This window comes from Nannobrachium achirus, assembly GCF_963921795.1.
Source record: "Nannobrachium achirus genome assembly, chromosome: 23".
NCBI lineage: Eukaryota > Metazoa > Chordata > Actinopteri > Myctophiformes > Myctophidae > Nannobrachium > Nannobrachium achirus.
This window is the reverse complement of record NC_137830.1, coordinates 5,385,857-5,408,423: the sequence shown is the minus strand read 5'-3', so window position 1 is coordinate 5,408,423 and position 22,567 is coordinate 5,385,857. Positions and strand designations below refer to the sequence as shown.

The 22,567-nt window shown below is 40.8% G+C and overlaps 1 pseudogene across 1 annotated transcript; it reads left to right on the top strand.

The window, feature by feature from the left end:
• The first annotated feature begins 412 nt into the window (after positions 1–412).
• Positions 413–19,280, top strand: LOC308308507 (zona pellucida-like domain-containing protein 1; annotated as a pseudogene). Its single transcript has 3 exons — positions 413–479; positions 6,041–6,534; positions 18,875–19,280. The product of its transcript is annotated as a zona pellucida-like domain-containing protein 1 (transcript).
• Positions 19,281–22,567: the final 3,287 nt, after the last annotated feature.

Here is a 22,567-nt window from a genome sequence, read left to right as displayed (position 1 = left end):
ACACAAGGTTGCACAGACTTAGCGAGCTGCAGGCACACTTAAAATTTCTTAGAAATTTTCTCTTCTAGTTACCCTTATTACTATTCTTATTAACAATATTATTACTTTTATTGCTATTGCCATTGTTATTATTATTTCTTCAGTTTTGTTATTACTCCAGTTATTGGGGTCCTATTATGGCGCATCTGGACGTTTAGTCCATAATGTCCATGTTTTCCAAGAGGTTGATAACTTTTTTACTATTTATATGATTGGTGAATTGCTAGTGTTTTGTACTTTTGTATTTTTTATATGATACGTGAATTACCCGTGTTTGACTTGATAGTCTGGTGTGTTTGTCTTGTTATGTCTTGTTGATGTCCTGTCTTTCAAACAATCATAATAAAAATGTATATAAAAAAGGGTTCTCAAAATGCCTGTCAAACCTCAGCAGTCAAATCCTTCCGTCAAGAAGAAGAAGAAGAAGGGGCCTGCCTCCAGTGGGGCCCCAAATGCTGCTAGGGCCCCCCGCGTCACTGGGTGGCCCCAAGGGTGTTCCCAGTGGAGCTACCACCTAACCCACAGCCCTCCCCTGGCTGGGAGATGCATCGCCCTGACCCGGCCATGACAGGGCCTCCACGACCTTTCCCCCCGCCCTCACCTGTCCCTCCACCATTGGCGTGGTGCGTTCCGCTCGGTGAAGGGGGTCCCGCTACATGAAGCCAAGGTTGTCAACACAAGAAAAAACAACCACACTGTGCCTTCTGCTGAGAGGCTGTATCTCTCTACTCACAGCACCGTTGTTATGCTTTTCTCTCTCTGTGAGCTTACAGGCTTCTAGGGCAGGGGTTTTCAAAGTGGGTGACGGGACACCCTGGGGTGCCGTAACGGCAGTCCAGGGGTGCCGCGAGATAATTTGATAATATTTGGAATTTATTTGGACACTAGAATAAATATCACTTTAAACTTCAAGTACAAAGTTATTTTCGGTCAGTTCTAACCAAAATGGCTATTATCTCAACGTTTTCCTCGCAACATAATCACTAAAATATCATCACTGTCGGGCAGAAACCTCGTATCTCCAAGTTTCAAATGTGTACGTCTTTTGGTAAAGCAAAGCCCTGCTTCATCATACAAGACTGTCGCACAAAACTAGTGAAAACAGCCGATCTACAAGCACACAACGCCGTTGTGTGCTTGTAGATCTGCTGTTTTCACTAGTTTAGTACATTTTATAGATGATAAATACAAAATGAACGGTTTTGGACAAGGTTTCCACCAGACAAAGACTATATAATATAAATATAAGGTGCTGAGAGTGAAAATTATAATGTAGGGGTGCTTCGGATTAAAAGAATATTCATGGGGTGCCCTGAGACAAAAAAGTTTGGGAACCCCTGTTCTAGGGACACTACCTTACCGTGACGGACTGGGGTCAGGGGGCACTGAGAATATATTCTCACAAGATGGGCTGAACTGAACTGTGTGTCACATAATACATGTATAACCCTGTAACCCTGTTTTATTATTTGTTCAGTATTCATGCATGCACTTGTGTAACGCAATTATAACCATGACAATGTGTTTCCATGTATTTTATGTACTTCCTGTATGCGCTCATGTGACACAATCTGCATGCTGTAGAATAGGCCTGCCCTTAGGGGAGGTCCTAGTTTCATTTTACCACTGTACCCGTTCTCCAAACTATTTCCATTTGTCTATAAATTCACTTGGAAAGGAGTCAGCTTAGGTGGTTCGGGCATCTAGTACGGATGCCCCCCGAGCACCTTCCTAGGAAGGTCCTCGATGCACGTCCCACTGGGAGGAGACCCCGTGGCAGACCTAAGACCAGATGGAAGGATTATATCTCCAGAATGGCCTGGGAACGCCTCGGTATACTCCCAGAGGGAGTGGAGGAAGTTGCGCAGGATAAGGAAATCTGGAAGTCTCAGTTGGAACTGTTACCCCCGCGACCCGACAGGAGAGATAGGCTCCTGGCTTACTTGATCCCTCACATGACTTTTGTTGTGCACATTGTTGGCCCGAGCGCACAGGAGCCACCGCCACGAAGACACGGAACCGCCTCGCACTGAGCGGGGCCCCCAATAACAAGCCATTCACAACACTCCTGCTCATGATGAGAGAGAGAGAGAGAGAGAGAGAGAGAGAGAGAGAGAGAGAGAGAGAGAGGGGTGAGAACAGAGATACCCCCAGACCCCCCTGATACAGACCTCTCTCTCTCTCTCTCTCTCTCTCTCTCTCTCTCTCTCTCTCTCTCTCTCTCTCTCTCTCTCTCGCTCATATTTTCATCAGTGATGCTGTTGTTATTGGATTATTATTTGTGAGACAAACTGACACATGTTACATTTAAACCGCCTTCTTCCTGTGCAATTCCCAGCTCTGCCTCTGGAGGGACCCAATGCACACGTTTACATAAACACGTTAATACAGTTAAACTGCCTTCTCCCTGTGCAATGCCCCGCTACTCCGGATAAAAAATAAAACATGAAAAACATGAATCCAACATAGATTGAAAGATGACGGTGCTGTCAAACAAGTCTATGAATCTATCTGTGAAATCCATGAAAATCTGCATCATTCATTTATACAATATGTAAAGGGGGTCCCCGCTTCATCTCAGGGGTCCTCGGCCTGAAAACGTTGAAGACCCCTGTGATAGAGGAATGAAAATGTCCTCCAATCAATCAATCAATCAATCAATCAATCAATCAATCAATCAATCAATCAATCGGCAAACTTGACCAAAGTGCTGTAAGAAACAATACAAAAAACAATATAATCAAATACAATCAAACAATCCGTCAAACAGGTGATCAAGTTAAAATGAAGCTATAAGACATTCTGTATGAATACAAAGACGAGTGAAACCGTGTGATTGGCCAATTGCCTTAACCACATGAACTTACATTCTGCTAAAATAGTCCGGCTGCCAACTTAGCATTTATGGCATAGGTATGCTATTTGGTATATATATTTTTTTATTGGCCTAAAATATTGTCTATATACATATACAGTCATGAATCCACCTGCTGACCGCCTGTCAGCATTAGGGATGCGGTATCGGTACTCGTGGTATCGGTACTCGCCCCGATACCGGCCTATTTTGCGGTATCGGTACTCGTCAGATACTGCTCACAAAGCGCCCGAGTACCCTGTGTGTTCCGTCACTTCGCCTTTCTCTCTCTCTCTTAAGTATCAAAAGTAAAAATACAAAAACAGTCAGATCTGATCAGAAATGATTGATATCCTGGAAGACTTGTGGAGAAATGACACAGACCAACTCTTCTTATACTAGAGAGTCTGGGGTGAAAACACTGCTCTGAATGATTGAACAAAGACAACAATAGAACCATCTCTCCACCAATCACAATCTAGCATAATGTGCTCCACCCCTCCCTCCCCCAGTCATGCTCTATGCAACCTTCTACAAAAAAATGGTAACAACATTATCTAAGACAAAACATATAAATATATTAACCACTAAGTTTATTTTATTTTCCAAATAACAGTATTGGTGGTTAATATTGACAATTTAAGTTGTAAATTAAACACAGAAGTTATCAGATATCATTCATTTTATCAACTGGCCCTTTGCCATTTCTGTAATGCTTCCCACAGGTTCAGCCATTTTATCATCCCTATAATAGGGAGACAGAAGTCTTATTTAGCTAATTAATCCTCTTGTTTTGTTATACTAAAAGTTAAATAAATAGAATAACTTGTACAGACTCCATCTATTCTCCTTTTGCACAAAGTAGTGCATTTTCTCCATTAAAGTCCTTTCTTTTCACTTTTTTCCAACTTGTATTACTTGTCAAACTACATTTTATTTGTCTGCCTCATCTTTTTACGATCCCAAGTAATAAAAGCTGAAAAAAGTGAAAAGAAATCTAATGGAGAAAACAACTAGAATCAATGCTCTGTGGATGAACAGGAAGTAGTGGTAGGGTGTGACTCAAAGGGATCTGGCGCCCCCTATCATGCAATGCACTACTTTGTGCAAAAGGAGAATAGCACAAGTGAAGTGATTTACACTGTACTGTATTTGGCAGGAGGACATTTCACTTTATGGATACCTTAAAAAGTAATGGGAGAACACTGACCAATCACAATCTAACAACCATATCTATCTATGACAAGAATATCAATATACCAGTAAGACTCCCTAATCGGGAGATAAGCGACCGTAGGTCACTTATCTCCACAAATAGGGCAAAAATTAGTTTTTCCAAAATCTTCCTGATCCATGTTGATGACATGAGTGTAGACATACTGTGTAGTGATTTTCGTGATTTTAGAGCAAAATCTGTAGGAGCAGTGTCCAAAAATGTGTTTTTAAAAATCGGCCAGGAGGTGGCGCTATATGGGACAGATTCATGTTGATGGGATGAGTGTAGACATACTGTGTACCGATTTGCATGATTTTAGGGCAAAAATTTTAGGAGTAGTGTCCAAAAATGTGTTTTGCAAGAATCGGCCTCATGGTGGCGCTAGAAGAGGGCCATGTGAGAAATGAGGGGTGGGGTCTCCGCGCCGCCAAGGCGGACGAATAGGTAACGGCCCCGGCTGTCCCGGTCGCTCCTAGCCGGAGTTACGGCATTTTATGTGAGCTGCAGTGTAGGGGGTCCTCCACTGGGGGCGCCACCACTTTGGCATCCGTTCTGGAGCACCAACTATCTGTATAACAATAACATATCCCTATCATTGAATACATGTATGAATATATGTTTCAATACTACAATGTAGAAAGACTTGGCCAATTGCCTTAACCACATGAACCCCTTGGGCGAAAATTACATTCTGCTAAAATAGCTGATCTACGAGCTCAGAGGAATTACATTTTGTATAACACGGTTCTATTGTGAAAATAGACAATCTACACGCTCAAAACACCTCGCGTTGCTGGTAGATCTACATTTGCAACTCAAATATTTGCTTCTGGAGGGTGGGGGGGGGGGGGGGGGGGTCCCCTGGAACAACATGTTTTGAGATGGGGGTCCGCGGCCAAATACATGTAATTCTGGGGGTCCTTGACATGAAAAGGTTTGAGAACCACTGAGTTAGAAGGAGGATTTAGAAGACATAGAATCGAGTGGAAATATTCAAGACTTGCACAAATGTTCACGATTTTTCCGAAATAGTAGATCTACAAGCTCACAGCACGGCACTCTGTGCCGCGCTGTGAGCTTGTATATCTGCTATTTTTTAATAGTTAAAGCATAAAATAATGGTTAAAGTGGTTCAAATCTAAAGTGACACATGGGTGAAGACACTGAGGTTAGAATTGCGTCAAAGTAATTGACTGCATAATACCTTATTCTACCATTTCCTAATGCCAAACACAATTGAATTTGGTTTAGATTTAATCTGTCTTCTCTCCTCTAGTGTTGAACGCATGGGAAATGGAAAAAGCCAAAGCGAATGCAAGAACTATTATATAATTTATAATTATATAATGACTAATATAGATCCTTATTGCGTCATTTATGAATGTTCTCTATTCCGGAGGATTTGAATGGGCTCTTTAGGCATACTTTAGGCAGATATGGGATACTGTACTTCATGTTAAATTACTTCACGATGTCTCAGCCTGTCTGTGACTCAGGTCATAGATATCACAGTTTCTGAAGACAATATGCTTCGGAGGTCAGGTTGTTGCCCAGAGCGTAACACGCTGACACGCTGGCAACGCTGGCACCCTTCTCCTTATAACACAATGCAATTGTTTAACATATAGCTGGAAGCTTCGACCTTGTTTTGAGCCAATCGCAGTGTAAGAGACAGAACTATAAAAGACTCCTGAACACCCATCAACCAGCATCAACCTGCCTTTGCCATCAGAGCCGACTAACACAAGCTATCCAGAGATTCCAGACACCGGAGCGGACCACTGCTTATAGAGCCAAGATGAATTTGCACTTTTTTTTTATCGTCGCTGCCGTCATAGGTAGCAGTCATAGTGATGTAAGATTTCCATGTCATCATCATTATTCTGATCCTTTATGGGGTGCACCGTCTCGTGATTGTTCTGCTATTGGAGAATGGAGGCCTCCAGAATACCCTGACATCAAGGTGACATGCGGCACCAATTGCATCAGTCTGGCAATCCAAGCCTGCCCCATCTACTACAGCGGTTACAACGTGTCACTGATGATCCTGAACCACGTCTCGGACCACGCCTGCAGGGGAAACCTGGATAGATCCGTATCTCCACCCGTGGTGCGTTTCAGCTTCCCCTTGAACACCAAACACGCCTGTGGCAGCGTCTTCAGGACCACCAGCGCTGCCGTCAACGTCAGCGGCGTCGTGCGAGCCTTTGATCCCACCACGAAGAAAGCAGAGCTGAAGTACTACTACTCCTGCGCCTACCCCTATAGAGGACCTGATCAACACCACCCAGATCTACGTGTCAGCCTCGTCTATCGCGCTGACGGACAAGAACGGCAGCTTCGTCGGCACCCTGCATCTGGAGCTGTTCAGCGACAAGCAGTACGAGAGGCCCCTGGTGATGCCACTGGACGGCATCGAGCTGAGGTAAATTCTCCTTCTACAGCAGGGGTCTTCAGAGTATTCAGGTCAAGAAGGACCCCTAAGTTGAGAGAAAGATGAAGCAGGGACCCCCCACAACCTGTTAATAGATTCCATGTAGTTTCATCTTTTGACAGCACAATCATCAGTGTATTTTTGATTCATGTCAATTTGTGTTTTCATCTCTTTAAAGGACAACTTTGTTTTTTTACAACAAGGGTTCATATTTTAGATAGTCATTAGAGAAAAGAAAAGATGATTGTTAAAATGTTAAATGGGTACATTTACCTCTTTCTATTGTTTAAGTGATTTTAACGATTTTTGATTTGCATGCATGCCCCCAGGTTGGAGGCATGCATGCAACTAAGTGGCTAAATATGTATTTTTAGACACAATAAGCCCATTCGCAAGATGCACCGCAAAAAGAAATTGACGGCTTATTGTGTCTAAAAAGACTTATTTACGCTTGCCCCCACCCACTGAAATCAAAATACTAAAATCGCTAAAACAATAGAAAGCAGTAAATGAAAACATTTTAACACTCATCTTTTCTGTTCTCTAATTACAGTCTAAAATATGAACCCTTGTTGTAAAAAAACTAAGTTGTCCTTTAACCACTTGAACCGTCAATACTTAAAAAAACTTGACCTTTCACTCTGTACTTAGTCTGCTCTTTTTTCCCTCTACACCAAAGATCTTAGCTGAATATAGCCGATCTACAAGCTCAATCTAATAGCCGATCTACAAGCCCCCAAAAACACCCAAAAAACTGTGAAAATCACTAAACCATCGTTTTGTGGGGCCATTTCTAGCCCAATGAAAGTTCTTTGTGCAAAACAAATGCTTGCAATGGATTCAGAATCATGACAAACCCCTAGTTAGACCCCTCGCATCCTACTTAAAGCAGATTTTCTTTCTGGGTATTTTCCTCTGTATAGAAAGTCGATGGGAGCCCAACTTGATATGGATAATGCTATGGGTAAACTTCAAAATAAAGTTTGGTATCCGAGGATAAAATCCATCGTTAGGTCCTAAAGAAGCCTCAAAAAAAGTTTGGCGCTTTTATCCGCTTCGTTTCGATAATTTTGTTAAGCCAACCCACTAAACCCTGAAACAGTGGTAAATCAGCCAACAAGCCACGACCCTCGAATGGTAAATTGCTTTTCTACCACTTTTACCATATAAATGAAAGAAAAATTGTAACTTGGGAATGTTACAACTGCAACACAACAGTGGGTGGGGATGAGCCAACTCAAGGTTGTTGACTGATTTACCACTGTTTTAAGCCAATCAGAATCCAGAATCCAATCTGAACATGTGACCACAAAAAGTGGTAGAAGGTCTTATTTGGAATGTTCCTTTTAGGCAGGGTGTTTAACTGTACTTGTACTGTACTACATTTCTATATTGTATTGACTATACTTGTACTGTTCTCCATTTTTCATCCAATAAAATAATAAAAAAAAGCACTAGGATCTACGTGGAGGTGAAGGCCACCAACCTGACGGCCCAGTACAACGTGCTGCTGGACCGCTGCTACGCCTCCGTCTCGCCGCTCCCCAGCAACTCCAGCCATAGATAGTTCACAACAAAAATCACAATGGCTTCCATTATATCTCATATTGTGCATTGTATACCCAATAAATAAATATTGTGCTTTGTGTAAATGAATAGATAAATAAATAAACAAACAAATAAATACTATGACACATATAATCATCTAAAATGGTGTACCAAACTATGACTTACCTTAACACTGCATGCCCTAAAATGCAGTATATGTAGTAAAGGTATTCAGTGATTGTATTTCATTAAAATAAAAATATAATTGGTACATTTTCCACTCATTCTCCTCACTAGAATGTGTGCTGACCATGTAAGGACTTCCACCATGGCCCGTGTTACAGGCATAGCTAGATTTGGTTTTCAGAGGTGGCCAGCCAGTCCTCGACCAATCAGGGTAGAGTATGGCCGTAGTTATGTTATGATGTTTAGTTATGATGGTCAAAATAAAGGTTTGGAGAAACACAGTCGCTCTGAATTAAGAACGTCTGCTAAATGCCTATAGATTGTAAACTACTGAACTGCCACCGTCTCTTAGTAAATCAGTATCATACATATCCTGAAGCTGGAGAAGTAGGCCTACCGATATTCAGTAATTGGGTCTAATGATCAAAACAAGAACATTATAATGGTGTAAAAAATCTATAAAAAAACTAAACATTTCCACGCTGTAAGGCCAGTAAGGGACAAGATGACCCCCGGCCACTTTCATTATGACTGAATACACCTTTAAGTGGTAGGTCAGACAGAATTAGTGGTAGGTCAGACAGAAGAAATAGCTACAGCAAAGCTACAGGTCAAATTACAATGAAACAAAGCGTGTGCAATTTAGATCAAATGAATATTGAGGAAAATCAACAGGGTAAAGGGAAGTAGAGTAAGTAACATACCAAGGTCTTTGTTTTCCTCCTGTTCAGCAGAGTTGAGGTTGAGAGAGGTCATCTTATCCTGAAGTCTGGAGTCCACAGTCAGATCTGATCAGAAATGATTGATATCCTGGAAGACTTGTGGAGAAATGACACAGACCAACTCTTCTTATACTAGAGAGTCTGGGGTGAAAACACTGACTGCTATGAATGATTGGCCCAAGACAACAATAGAACCATCTCTCCACCAATCACAATCTAGCATACTGTGCTCCACCCCTCCCTCCTCCCCCCAGTTATGCTAAAAAAAAATGGTAACAACATTATCTATGACAAAACATATACATATATTAACCACTATGTTTATTTTATTTTCCAAATAACAGTGTCGGTTGTTAATATTGACAATTTAAGTTGTAAATTAAACACAGAAGTTATCAAATATCATTTATTTTATCAACTGGTCCTTTGACATTTTTGTAATGCTTCCCACAGGTTCAGCCATTTGATCATTCCTATAATAGGGAGACAGAAGTCTGATCTGGCTAATTAATCCATTTGTTTTGTTATTACTAAAAGTTACATAAATAGAATAACCTCTGTGGACTCCATCAATAGCACAAGTGAAGTTATTTACAATGTATTTGGCACAAGGACATTTCACTTTATGGATACCTCAAAAAGTAATGGGAGAACACTGACCAATCAAAATCTAACAACATTATCTATGACAAAAATATCAATATATTAAACTATCTGTATAACAATAACATATCCCTATCATTGCATACATGTATGAATATACGTTTCAATACTGCAATGTAGAACAACTCTGTTACAAGTAAAAGTCTGGGATTTAAAATTAAGCTATATGATAAACAGTGTGTTTTGCCTTCTGTATGAATACAAAGACGAGTGAAATTGTGTAGTTGGCCAATTGCCTTGAACCACATGAATTACATTCTGCTAAAATAGCTGATCTACAAGCTCACAACACAACGTTTTGTGAGCTTTAAGATCGGCAAAGAGGTTTTGTGCAGAGGGTGAGACTATAGTGGACCCCAAAATAATCATAAAATAATCATAATCCTGACGAGCAATAAGAGTTGAGGAATTACATTTTGTATAACACGGTTCTATTGTGAAAATAGCCAATCTACATGCTCACTACGCCTCACGTTGCTTGTAGACAGGCCCGGATTTATATGACATGAGGCCCCTGGGCAACGGGAAATAAAGAGGCCCTTGTGCGCGCGCACATTTTTTTTGCACGCGTACCAGGCTTAGGGTTAGCAGAAGCTCTGAATGTTATTGCCATAATAAAACAAAATGTACAGTAACTAAACAAAAGTGAACATTTGCAACTCAAATATCTGCTTCTTGGGGGGGGGGGGGGGGGGGGGGGCTGGAACATCATGTTTTGAGATGGGGGTCCGCGGCCAAATACATGTCACCACTGAGATAGAAGTAGGATTTAGAAGACATTTATAGAATCGAGTGGAAAATATTCAAAGACCTGCACAAATGTTCACGATTAGGGATGTAACGATAAAGTTAAACACCCTGCCTAAAAGGAACATTTTTTACGTTGGAAGTCCTCTGTATTTAATTCATGGACAACAAATAGCAAGCAAAGAAAACATTCAATAATATTGCAATTATAAAAACAGGATAGGAGAAATAAGGGGGGGGGGGGTGCCTGTCTATGTATGGGAGAAGTGATAACTACCTCCTTCTCTGGCCTCCTGAACCCCTATAGCGTCCATATTCGGAGACCTTAAAGGACAACTCCGCCCTAAATCACTTCTAGGCTCATTTTCCTACTTATATTGATCCATAATTACTGTCCATGGGGTCTATTAGGCACAAATGCTCCTGTTGTCCAGTTCCCCCAGCAGAACCCGCAGCTCTCATAGCATAGAGTGGAGCCTATAAGCCTATCACGTTTACACTATTTGTTGTGGTCAAAAGTGATTTTATTTTTCATGAATGTGTTAGTAGTTGTCATTACAAACACATCCATGCCATCGTTGTCCCATAAAAGCCATCACACTCTGCTAAACAGATGTTATGCTTTTATGTGCTTTACCAAGTCCCGGAAAAGATGCCCTGTGATTGGCCAGTACAGTCACTTTGATTGGCAGTTGTGCCGAATGCTCACCCAAAAACATGATTTATGAGATTGTGGTGGCTTGTGTGGAGCAAACAAGGCATGGATGTGTTTGTAATGACAACTAGTAACACATTCATGAAAAAAGAAATCACTTTTGACCACACCAAATAGTGTAAAAGCGATAGGCTTATATGCTCCACTCTATGCTATGAGAGCTGCTGGGTTCTGCTGGGGAAAATGGACAACAGGAGCATTTGTGCCTAATAGACCCCATGGACAGTCTTTATGGATCAATATAAGTAGGAAAATGAGCCTAGGAGTGATTTAGGGCAGAGTTGTCCTTTAAGGCAAACATAGCAGATCTACAAGCTCACAACGAAAAATCGATTTTAATTAGCAAATATAGCTGCAAGCAGCGATAAAGTGGCCAAGGCAAAAGCATCAAGGGAAAGCAAAGAAGACATCAAAGAGAAACTAGAAGCAGTGTTCTTCCGAACAGGTCAGGTGTTTTTTTTGGCCTACTGGTGACTCTATAACAGGCCAATGTGAGAAGGGTGGCATCTGTTCCTTGGCCTAGTGGGAATGTGTGTGCAAAATCTCACACACATAGCAGGCTGCGTTTGAGACAATTTGTTCAAAAAGGAGCAATCCTGCAAACCTTGGAATTCAATGTTAGCCAATTAGATAGAATATGATATCGGACAAATCCGTCATGATTACATCACTGTAGCGATACTGTGTACTGATTCTTGTGATTTTCGGATAAAATCTGAAGGAGTAATATCGAAGAATGTGTTTTACATACTGTAAGTCTGCCTTCTGGTTGCGCTATAAATGGCAGATGTGAAAAATGCAGGGCACAGGTTTTTCCTTGGCCTCTGGGAGGTGTGCATACAAAGTTTTACACTAATCGGTGGTTATAGGTAAAAGCACAAATTGGCCTCTACACAACATGTATGCAAAAGACTGTAAGATTTGGGAACCACTTTGTCACGGGGCAGCCCGTGCCCTATAGATGCAATCTGCTTAAAGACATTGCACACACGCACGCACGCACGCACACACACATCATCTGCAGTCACTGGCACTCCTCTGTTGAATGTGCATGTCACGGCCCCTTGGCCTGGCCTGTAGGGCCTGTGTAGCCCTATGTATGGTGGATCCCTGTATTTGTGCTTCTTCCACAGAGCCTATGGGTGTCGGCCAATGGAGCCTGATGATTAGGTGCATTGGGAGCACCTGGCCAGTGCTCCCTGGCTCCCCATAAAAGACTGAATGGAAAGCCAGTCTCTTTCTCCCTCCCCAGACGACAGCACCCTTTGTTTGTTCAGTTCCTTTGAGTTTATACTCTTTACAACACCCCACATCATACTTACCACACATACATGCATTGCTGACACTACTGATTACTGACTTACACACCTCATACTCTTGTAAATATGAGTTAACCCTTTTAGTTAATAAATTATTATTATTTATACCCCTACCATGTGTCCTCCTCAATTTGTCATTGCCTACGGGCCAGGTCGTGACAGTGCAAGTCAAACAGAACAGGGCTGTACCACTCCACTTAAATAGGGGTGGAGGTTGCCAATACTGTGGAGGAGGGGGGGTGTTAGACAAAGACATTGAGCAAAGGTTTTCTAACAGCTCTGTACATGAATTCCAAGCCTGAATATGTAGTGTAAAACACTTTCACATTTATTGAAAGGGTAATGTATTCAGAGAGAGAGACTCTAAGCTGCTATATCAGCCATTTCAAGGTAATTGGTTTCCAGGTTAGTGGTAGGATCCACTCCTTTAAAGGGAGGCTGCAAACCAGGGCAACTCTTGTTATGCTCAGCAGAGCGAGATGAACAAATCTCAGTGAGAGTTGCAAGGGCCCCATAGCCTAGTGCAGTGTTTGTTATTTTTGCCTTTTTCTTGAGTTTTGCCTTTTGTTCCCGAGTTCTCTATTTTTAGATTTTTGGCAAAGTTTATTTTTGCCATTTTTGAATTTTGGGTTTCACTGTACAAAACTGCATGGTGGGGGCTGGATAAATAAAAATCCTAACGAGACACAAATTGCTTATTATAAGCAGACATGGCAACCTAGGTACATTCAGAGCCCAGAACGCCAACTACTGACACTTTAATGCAAGGACAACAGGAAATCAAATGCTGTTTTTCAGGACAGCCTTTTCAGCCTCCGCCTCTTTCAGGATATGAACAGGATAAAAGGGGCGGTGCCAGGAATAACATGAATATATAGAGATAAATACTGAATAAAAGTACAAAGGTATTGGCATCAACTTGAAATTTTTTGAAAATAGCAGATCTACAAGCTCACAATGCAATGCAACGCATTAGCATTTACTGGAGTAGCCTAGAAGTAAGACTATACAAGTGAAGTATAAAATACCTCAAAATTATACTAAGGATAGTATTTGAGTAAATGTACTCAGTTACTTTTACACCACTGGCATTGTAGACCCAGATGCTTGTGAAACATGATAAAGAAATAGTCATGCAATAGTATGAATTTCAGTTTATTTACACAAAGGATTTGCAATTGCAAAATATTATAGCAGCATTATTTTCTGTAAGTGGCTAGCAGAGTCAGACTTAACTAAACTTAAATTGTTTTATTGAAAAGCGTTGAGGGGAAGGCGGCTGGGGGTCAAAACTTGGAACTTTAGGGGCTCACATGGGGCTGCTGTCCTGTGGGCAGAGCAGACTATGGATTCCAATTGGGGGGTGTTGGAACCCAGCCAGCCTAGGTGGGGGAGGGAGAGAGAAATGAGGTGAGCTTCAGAATAATTACAGTTGAGCCTCAAGTTAGAGAAGAGGTGTTCAATCTGCCCATTCCACACAGTTCAGAATAATGAACCCACTTACACTGCCTTTCTTTGGCTTCAATGAAGCAATCTGGGAGCTGGTACTGATTGTCAGTTGATTGTCAGATGGGCTTCAGGTGTGAGGCTGAGCTTCCCCTGCATGGTTTGAAACAATAAATGAATAAATGAATGCACTCAAACATCATTACTTTATAAAGAAACTCAAAGTCATTATTTCAAAATCAAATCAAACTAGGAATGAGTGTCACTGCGGCTGCTTTTTCCTACCCATAGGTCAGACAGGATTGTGTCAGTCTTTCTGCAGGCTCGCCATCTTTCAGATTCAGTTCTAGGCAATAAACCTGGCCTGGATCAAAGAAAAAGGCCAAATGAATAGAAAAACAACGAATTCAAATAATCTGCTGCACTACAGGCTTGAAACAAAATAATTCCATTAATCTGCCCAACTAGGCATTGGCATTAAACTCAAAATACATCAATTCAATAATCAACGTTGCAGCTAACATACAAGCATTACATTCCAAAAGCACATGGTCAGCTTACCAAGTCACATTGTTCCTCCATCATACACAGCCAGTGTATCGAGTGGATCAGGTAGGTATGTTCAGGTGAGGTAAATCTAAAAGCCAAATTATAGTATGGGTAAGTATAATGAATGAAACTGTTAGAAATTGGAATAGTTGTTGGAATAATGAACAGTGTACAGACCTGCAGCTGCTGCATAATGTAGCAGTGAGTAGCAGCAACCACCAGCACCATGCGGCTTCCAAACAATCTGAGAGGGGGGGAGTGGCCTCAACTCAACCACTATTTATACCCTTGCTTAAGAAGGTTGCCATGTTTGGTCAGGTTGCCATGTTCAGTTGCAGTACCAGGGTTTTCACGGCAAAATGTTGTAAAATGTATTTTAAATGCATGAGGTAAGGCTTGAACAGGGGACTTCTGGAATGATAGACAAAGGCCTTACCAGGTGAGCTATGCACAGCTCTGCACAGTGAGAAAATATTACTTTAAATGTTTGTTTTAGAAGCAGAAGAATAATTTGCATAAAACTTGCAATGTTGATAGAATTATTAAAAAAGCATGTTTCAATTTTTAAAAAATCCGATCTGAAAGATCTTTAGATATTGGTCCAAAGTTCATGTAAAAAAAGTTCCGTGCACGTGACGCGAAAGTTCAGGAATAAAAGCGGGTTTAAGTGTTTTACAAACTGCTCAAAATGGCGGAAAATCTAAGGGCGGAGCTTACTTAACAAAGACACAGATGTATTCCACTTGAGTCAAGGCACGCGTGTAAGCAAGTTGCATGTCTTCAAACGAAACGAGGCATGACTTATGCCCCTTTAAAGTTTGAGTTTTCAAACGCTTCGTATAGCGCCCCCCTTTGGCCAATTGGAGTAAGATTGCTTTCAGTGATATTTGGACAAACCCTTTACATATTTGCCAAATGCCATGAACGTGTCACTTTGCATGTATGATTTAGAGGCAGAAGAATAATTTGCATGAAACTGCATTATACAGTGAATTATTAAAAAATAATGTTTCGCTTTAAAGAAAATCCGGCCGCTGTGCGATGACCGTGTTGGTCCAAAGTTCATGTAAAAAAAGGTTTTGCGCACGTTACGCGAAAATCCCAGGAGGAGATAGATTTTGACTGTTTTTCATATAATTCAAAATTGTGGGAGAAGTAAAGGTCAAAGGTCAAAAGTCAGAGCGTAAAAGTTGTTCGGCATGAGGAGACGCATAAGTGTATACAGGTTTCATTGCTGTACCTGAAACAGGGCATGAGCTACACCAGTTCAAAGTTGGCATTTTTCAAAGGCTTCCTACAGCGCCACCCTTTGGCCGATTGTTGCGAGCTTCGTGTTTTAGCCGTTTGGCATAGTCCTCTGCCATACTGCCGAGTTTTGTAAAAAGCGACTGCACGGTCTAGCCGCTAGAGAAAAAGTGGCGGAATAATAATGATGAAGTCCAATATCAATGAGTGGCCTTTTGCCACTTCGTGGCCTTGGCCACTAATGATCTACTATAGTGTTTGCAAAAGCAAAATATCGTACCGTTTTGGCTTTGTGTCGTATCGTATCGTTTTAAAATGTGGTAACCGGTATCGAATCGGTTTGCAATGCAAATAATTGATTGTATGGAAACTAAGTATTTGTGCCTTGTATTTGGCAATTTTAAGAGGGAAAATGAAAAAGAGGGGTCTAATTACCTTTCCATTCCATATAGCTACTCTTGGTCTATCGATAAATGTGTGAAATCTCTGTGTTCATGTCCACGTGTTGAAATGTTATGTCCATGTATTTGCTAGATAATCTCTGCGTTTACTTCCATAATTTTGTACACGTTTTACAGAGATTTCATGTCTTTGATAAATAGTTACCATATCGATTTTAAATCATTGAATCGAATCGTATCGTATCGCCATTAATGAACCAATATCATCCATGTATCGTATCGTTAACCATGTATCGTGATGCGTATCGTATCGTTGTTAAAATGTATCGTTACACCCCTATTCACGACTTTTCTGAAATAATATTTAAAGCATAACATAATGGTTAAAGTGGTTCAAATTCAAAGTGACACAGAGTCCAAATGGGTGATGACACTGAGGTTAGATTTGCGTCCAAGTAATTGACTGCATAATACCTTATTCTAAACTCTCTGTACAGTGATGTCATAACCATTTCCTAATGCCAAACACCGTTGAATTTCCAAATAGTTTAGATTTAATCTGTCTTCTCTTCTCTAGTGTTGATGAACGCATGGGAAATGGAAAAAAACAAAGCAAATGCAAGAACTATTATATAATAGAATATATAATTATAATTATATAATGACTATATATATTATATAGTCATTATATAATTAATGTTTTTGGGTCAATGTCCACTATACAGAAGGTTATTACATAATGTTCTCTATTCTGGAGTATTTGAATGGGCTCTTTAGGCATTCTTTAGGCAGATATGGGTTACTGTACTTCATGTTAAATTACTTCACAAGCTCTCAGCCTGTCTGTGATCCGGGTCATATATATGTGTATTTTGTTCCAGTTTCTGTAGACAATATGCTTCGGATTTCAGGTTGTTGCCCAGGGGGGCAGCCCTCTATTAAGAAACACCCCTACTTAGAAACACCCCTATTCAGAAATACCCCCAGAGGGTATTCCACGCTGGCACGCTGGCACCCTTCCCCTTATAACACAATGCCATTGTGTAACATATAGCTGGGTGCTTCGACCTTGTTTTGAGCCAATCGCAGTGAAAGAGAGAACTATAATAGACTCCTGAACACCCATCAACCAGCATCAACCTGCGTTTGCCAGCAGAGCCGACTAACACAAGCTATCCAGAGATTCCAGACACCGGAGCGGACCACTGCTTATAGAGCCAAGATGAATTTTCACTTTTTTTTAATAGTTGCTGCCGTCATAGGTACCGTCATAGGTCCTTGTCCTGATGGGACTTTAACGACCACATTTTGCCTACCAAGCCTAGGCAAGGTGATTAACTTACTGTAGATGCGATGACATGCAACGAGCAGATGCCACAGGACGGCATCGAGCTGAGGTAAATTCTCCTTCTACAGCAGGGGTCTTCAATGTTTTCAGGACCACTAAGTTAAGAGAGAGATGAAGCAGGGACCCCAACAACCTGTTCATAGATTCCATGTAGTTTCATCTTTTGACAGCACAATCATCAGTGTATTTTGGATTCATGTCAATTTGTGTTTTCATCTCTTTAAAGGACAACTTTGTTTTTTTTACAACAAGGGTTCATATTTTAGATAGTCATTAGAGAAAAGAAAAGATGAGTGTTAAAATGTTTTCATTTACTTCTTTCTATTGTTTAAGTGATTTTAACGATTTTTGATTTGCATGCATGCCCCTAGGTTGGGGACATGCATGCAAGTGGCTAAATATGTATTTTTAGACGCAATAAGCCCAAGATGCACCGCAAAAAGAAATTGCCGACTTATTGCGTCTAAAAAGACGCTTGCCCCCACCCACTGAAATCAAAATAATAAAATCGCTAAAACAATAGAAAGCAGTACATGAAAACATTTTAACACTCATCTTTTCTGTTCTCTAATTACAATCTAAAATATGAACCCTTGTTTAAAAAAAAACACTTGAACCGTCAATACTTAAAAAATTTGACCTTTCACTCTGTACTTAGTCTGCTCTTTTTCCCCTCTACACCAAAGCTCTTAGCCGAAAATAGCCGATCTACAAGCTCGACCTAATAGCCGATGTACAAGCTCACAACGCTGTTGTGCGCTTGTAGATCGGCTATTTTTGGCTTAAGGTCTCTGAATATGGACGCTATAGGGCAGGGGTGACCAAAAGGTAGATCGTGATCTACCAGTAGATCACAAAGGCTGTGCAGGTAGGGGGTTCAAGTGGTTAATATAAAAAGAGTTGAAAAAAAAAGGTTCTATCACACAAAGAGTTGGTGGACCCCCTGATGTAACTCTGAGGACCCTCTAGGGGTCCTGGACCCCCTGTTGAAGACCCGTTCTACAACACTGCCACCCAGGTGTGGAATTCCTTGACTACCTCCCTTAAAACATGTAGCTTGCTGGCATCCTTCAAAACTGCCCTGAAAACTCACCTTTCAGGAGGCCAGAGAAAGAGGTAGTTATCAATTCTCCCATAGACAGGCCAGAAGTGATCCCCCCCCCTTAACTTAGCCCCACCCCCTTGTTTCCCTATCCTGTACATACAGTGTTTTTATAATTGCAATATTATTGAATGTTTTCTTTGCTTGCTATTTGTTGTCCATGAATTAAATACAGAGGACTTCCAACGTAAAAAAAGACTGTAAATGGTCTTATTTGGAATGTTCCTTTTAGGCAGGGTGTTTAACTGTACTTGTACTGTACTACATTTCTATATTGTATTGACTATACTTGTACTGTTCTCCATTTTTGTCTAATAAAATAATTTAAAAAAAGCACCAGGATCTCCGTGGAGGTGAGGGCCAGGGCCTGCAAAGACCTGACGGGCCAGTACAACGTGCTGCTGGACCGCTGCTACGCCTCCGCCTCGCCGCTTCCCAGCGACTCCAGCTTCTCCAACCTGATCATTCCCAGCGACGCCCATGACCAGCTGACCACCGTGATCCAGAATGGCACCAGCCAGAGCGCCCGCTTCTCCTTCCCGGCCTTCCGCTTCGTGGAGCAGTGTAACCAGGCCGTCTCCACCTACTACCTGCACTGCATCACCCGGCTGTGCGAGGTCCGGTGCCGGTGCCGGTGTGCCGGTGTCACCATCACCTCCCCGGAGATTCGTGTGCGTCGTTCCCCTGCATGTGCATTGCAGCCATCTTTACATGAAGCTGAAGCTGAACTGAACGCAGGGGTGTAAAAAGTACTCACATCTTAAACTTAAGAAAAACGTTCAATACTGCAATGTAGAAAGACTCTGTTACAAGTAAAAGTCTGGAATTTAAAATGTACTTGAGTAAAAGTACGAAAGTATCGGCATCAAAATGTCCTAAAATTACCAAAAGCAAAAGTACAAAATGTTTGAAAGAAGCCGATCTACAAGCTCACAATTGTGAGCTTATAGATTTATATCTGCAAAGTAACTAGTAACTAAAGTTTTCAAATAAATGTTGTGGAGTAAAAGTACAATATTTGAATCTGAGATGTAGTGGAGTAGAAGTAAAAGTATTGGAAATTGGAAATACTGAAGTACAGTAGAAATATCTCATAATTGTATACTGTAGATCTACTTAGTTACTTTACACCACTGCTAAAAGCAAAGCTTCTTGAGCTGAAGGTGGGATAACGGGCCATCAGGCTGCAGGGTAAAGACTGTCTTTTGAGGTGTTCCATTTTATCCACCAGCTTGTCTAAGTTTTCTGCTGGAGGACAGGGTTTGGTTCACCTCACCGTTTGCTGTTGGGGGAGATATTGGGGGAGCCGCACATTTTGATGTATATATTGTGGGGGTGGCGTAAATCGTGCGGCAGTTATTGCGTGCCAAAATTTGTGCCAAAATTACGACTTACTTAAAAGAGTAGTTCACCACTTTTCAACCTGTCTTCATATAATAGGTCCTCACTAATGTTCATAATAAAATAGCACGATTTGTTTCTATTCAGTCTGGGTCTCATAGGAGAGCTGTCAAATCCTTCCTACCGGTTAGTAATAATTAATAATAATTAATATGGGTAATAATAATTAATAATATTTTCAGGAATAGAAAGCCTGCAGTTTCTATTAGCTTGCATTTCCCATTGATGATGTCACCGGTAGGAAGGATTTGACCCACCCACAGCTCTCCTATGAGACCCAAATTGAGTAGAATTTTTTTTTGATATTTTATCATGAACATTAATGAGGACCTATTATATGAAGATAGGTTGAAAAGTGGTGGAGTGCCCCTTTAAGTATGGAGGATTACAATAAGTGTTTTGCCATTGCATAGCAGGCAAACTTAATTAGCTATACTGTGTAAGTTGCTCAACTAGTGGTCTGTAGCAGTATAGCAAACCGCGGTCGCGTCTGCTTTTTTCGGCCGTTTTTCGCCGTGGACCGGTCCTTCAGACCACCGCGTCCGCCTCGCCGAGACGCATCCATAGAGGTCTCCCGTGTCCCTCTACGAGCAGCGGTTGGGGAGCTACATGCTAGACTTCTAGACCAGTGTAAACAAAGCTATTTCCTGAAGATACTGCAGATACGCCTGTGATTGGCCGTTAGTGTATCATGTGTGTATGATTCGCGATGTGATTGGCCAACGTATACAGATGATGCAGATGACGCAATCTTTCCGCGAAAACCGGACCCCGGTAGGGATCATAGAAAACATATAAAGAGAAGGCTTTAGAAGCTGAAAATAACGGAGTGGGGGTTCTAAAACTTTAGCGATTTAACAGTTAGGACAATTTTAAGATTTCTTTTATAAAAAAAGTTACATGGTATAACTTTAAATAAATATGTGTATAATAGGGAAGGTATTGTACATGCTACACTTTATGTTGATGTGCTAATTATTCTTACCCAATCTAGGTAAGCTGCTGCCCTACTGTTCACACACATCATTCAGATGTATCTTTCATATGAGTGCGCTCATGACGTTTTAGACTTTTTGATTGACTGAAAGCTTTTCCACACAACTAACAATGGAAGGGTTTCTCCCAGTGTAGATTTTCTGGTGTCTTTTAAGGTTGGACATTTGAGAGAAGTGCTGTCCACACTGATCACATCCATAGGGTTTTTCTCCAGTGTGAATTTTCTGGTGACTTTTTATTAAGGAGATGCTGGGGAAGTGTTTTCCACACTGATCACAGCGGTGATGTTTTTGCTTAGCCAGCCTTCTTTTTACATTCACCTCTGGTAGGACAGGGAAGCCAGAATGATGTGACACTGGATTGGAAACTTGGAACATGGTTTTGCAAGTTGTTAAAGGACAACCTCAACACGTTTCAACCTATCATCATCTTCACAACAAAAAATCACAATGGCTTCCATCATATCTCATTTTGTGCATTGTAATAAATAAATATTGTGCTTTGTATAAACAAATAAATAAATAAATTAAATAAATACTATGACACATACTATGACTGATCAGAAATTATTGATATCCTGGAAGACTTGTGGAGAAATGACACAGACCAACTCTTCTTATACTAGAGAGTCTGGGGTGAAAACACTGACTGCTCTGAATGATTGGCCAAAGACAACAATAGAACCATCTCTCCACCAATCACAATCTAGCATACTGTGCTCCACCCCTCCCTCCTCCCCCCAGACATGCTCTATGCAACCTTCTACAAAAAAAATGGTGACAACATTATCTATGACAAAACATATAAATATATTAACCACTAAGTTTATTTTATTTTCCAAATAACAGTGTTGGTTGTTAATATTGTCAATTTAAGTTGTAAATTAAACACAGAAGTTATCAAATATGATTCATTTTATAAACTGGCCCTTTGCCATTGTTGTAACGCTTCCCACAGGTTCAGCCATTTGATCATCCCTATAATAGGGAGACAGAAGTCTGAACTAGCTAATTAATCCCCTTGTTTTGTAATTACTAAAAGTTACATAAATATAATGACTTCTGTGGACTCCATCTATTCTCCTTTTGCAAAAAGTTGTGCATTTTATTCATTAGATTAAAGTGCTTTCTTTTCACTTTTTTCAACTTTTATTACTTGCCAAAATACATTTTATTTGTCTGCCTCATCTTTTTACCATCCCAAGTAATAAAAGCTGAAAAAAGTGAAAAGAAATCTAATGGAGAAAACAACTAGAATCAGTGCTCTCGCTCTGTGGATGAACAGGAAGTAGTGGTAGGGTGTGACTAAAAGGGATCTGGCGCCCTCTATCATGCAATGCACTACTTTGTAAATCACTTCACTTGTGCTATTCTCCTTTTGCACAATGTACTGTATTTGGCACGAGGACATTTCACTTTATGGATACCTCAATAAGTAATGGGAGAACACTGACCAATCACAATCTAACAACATCATCTATCTATGACAAAAAACATCAACATATTAAACTATCTGTATAACAATAACATATCCCTATCATTGCATACATGTCTCTGTTACAAGTAAAAGTCTGGGATTTAAAATGAAGCTATAATTATGACAAACTGTGTGTTTTGCATTCTGTATGAATACAAAG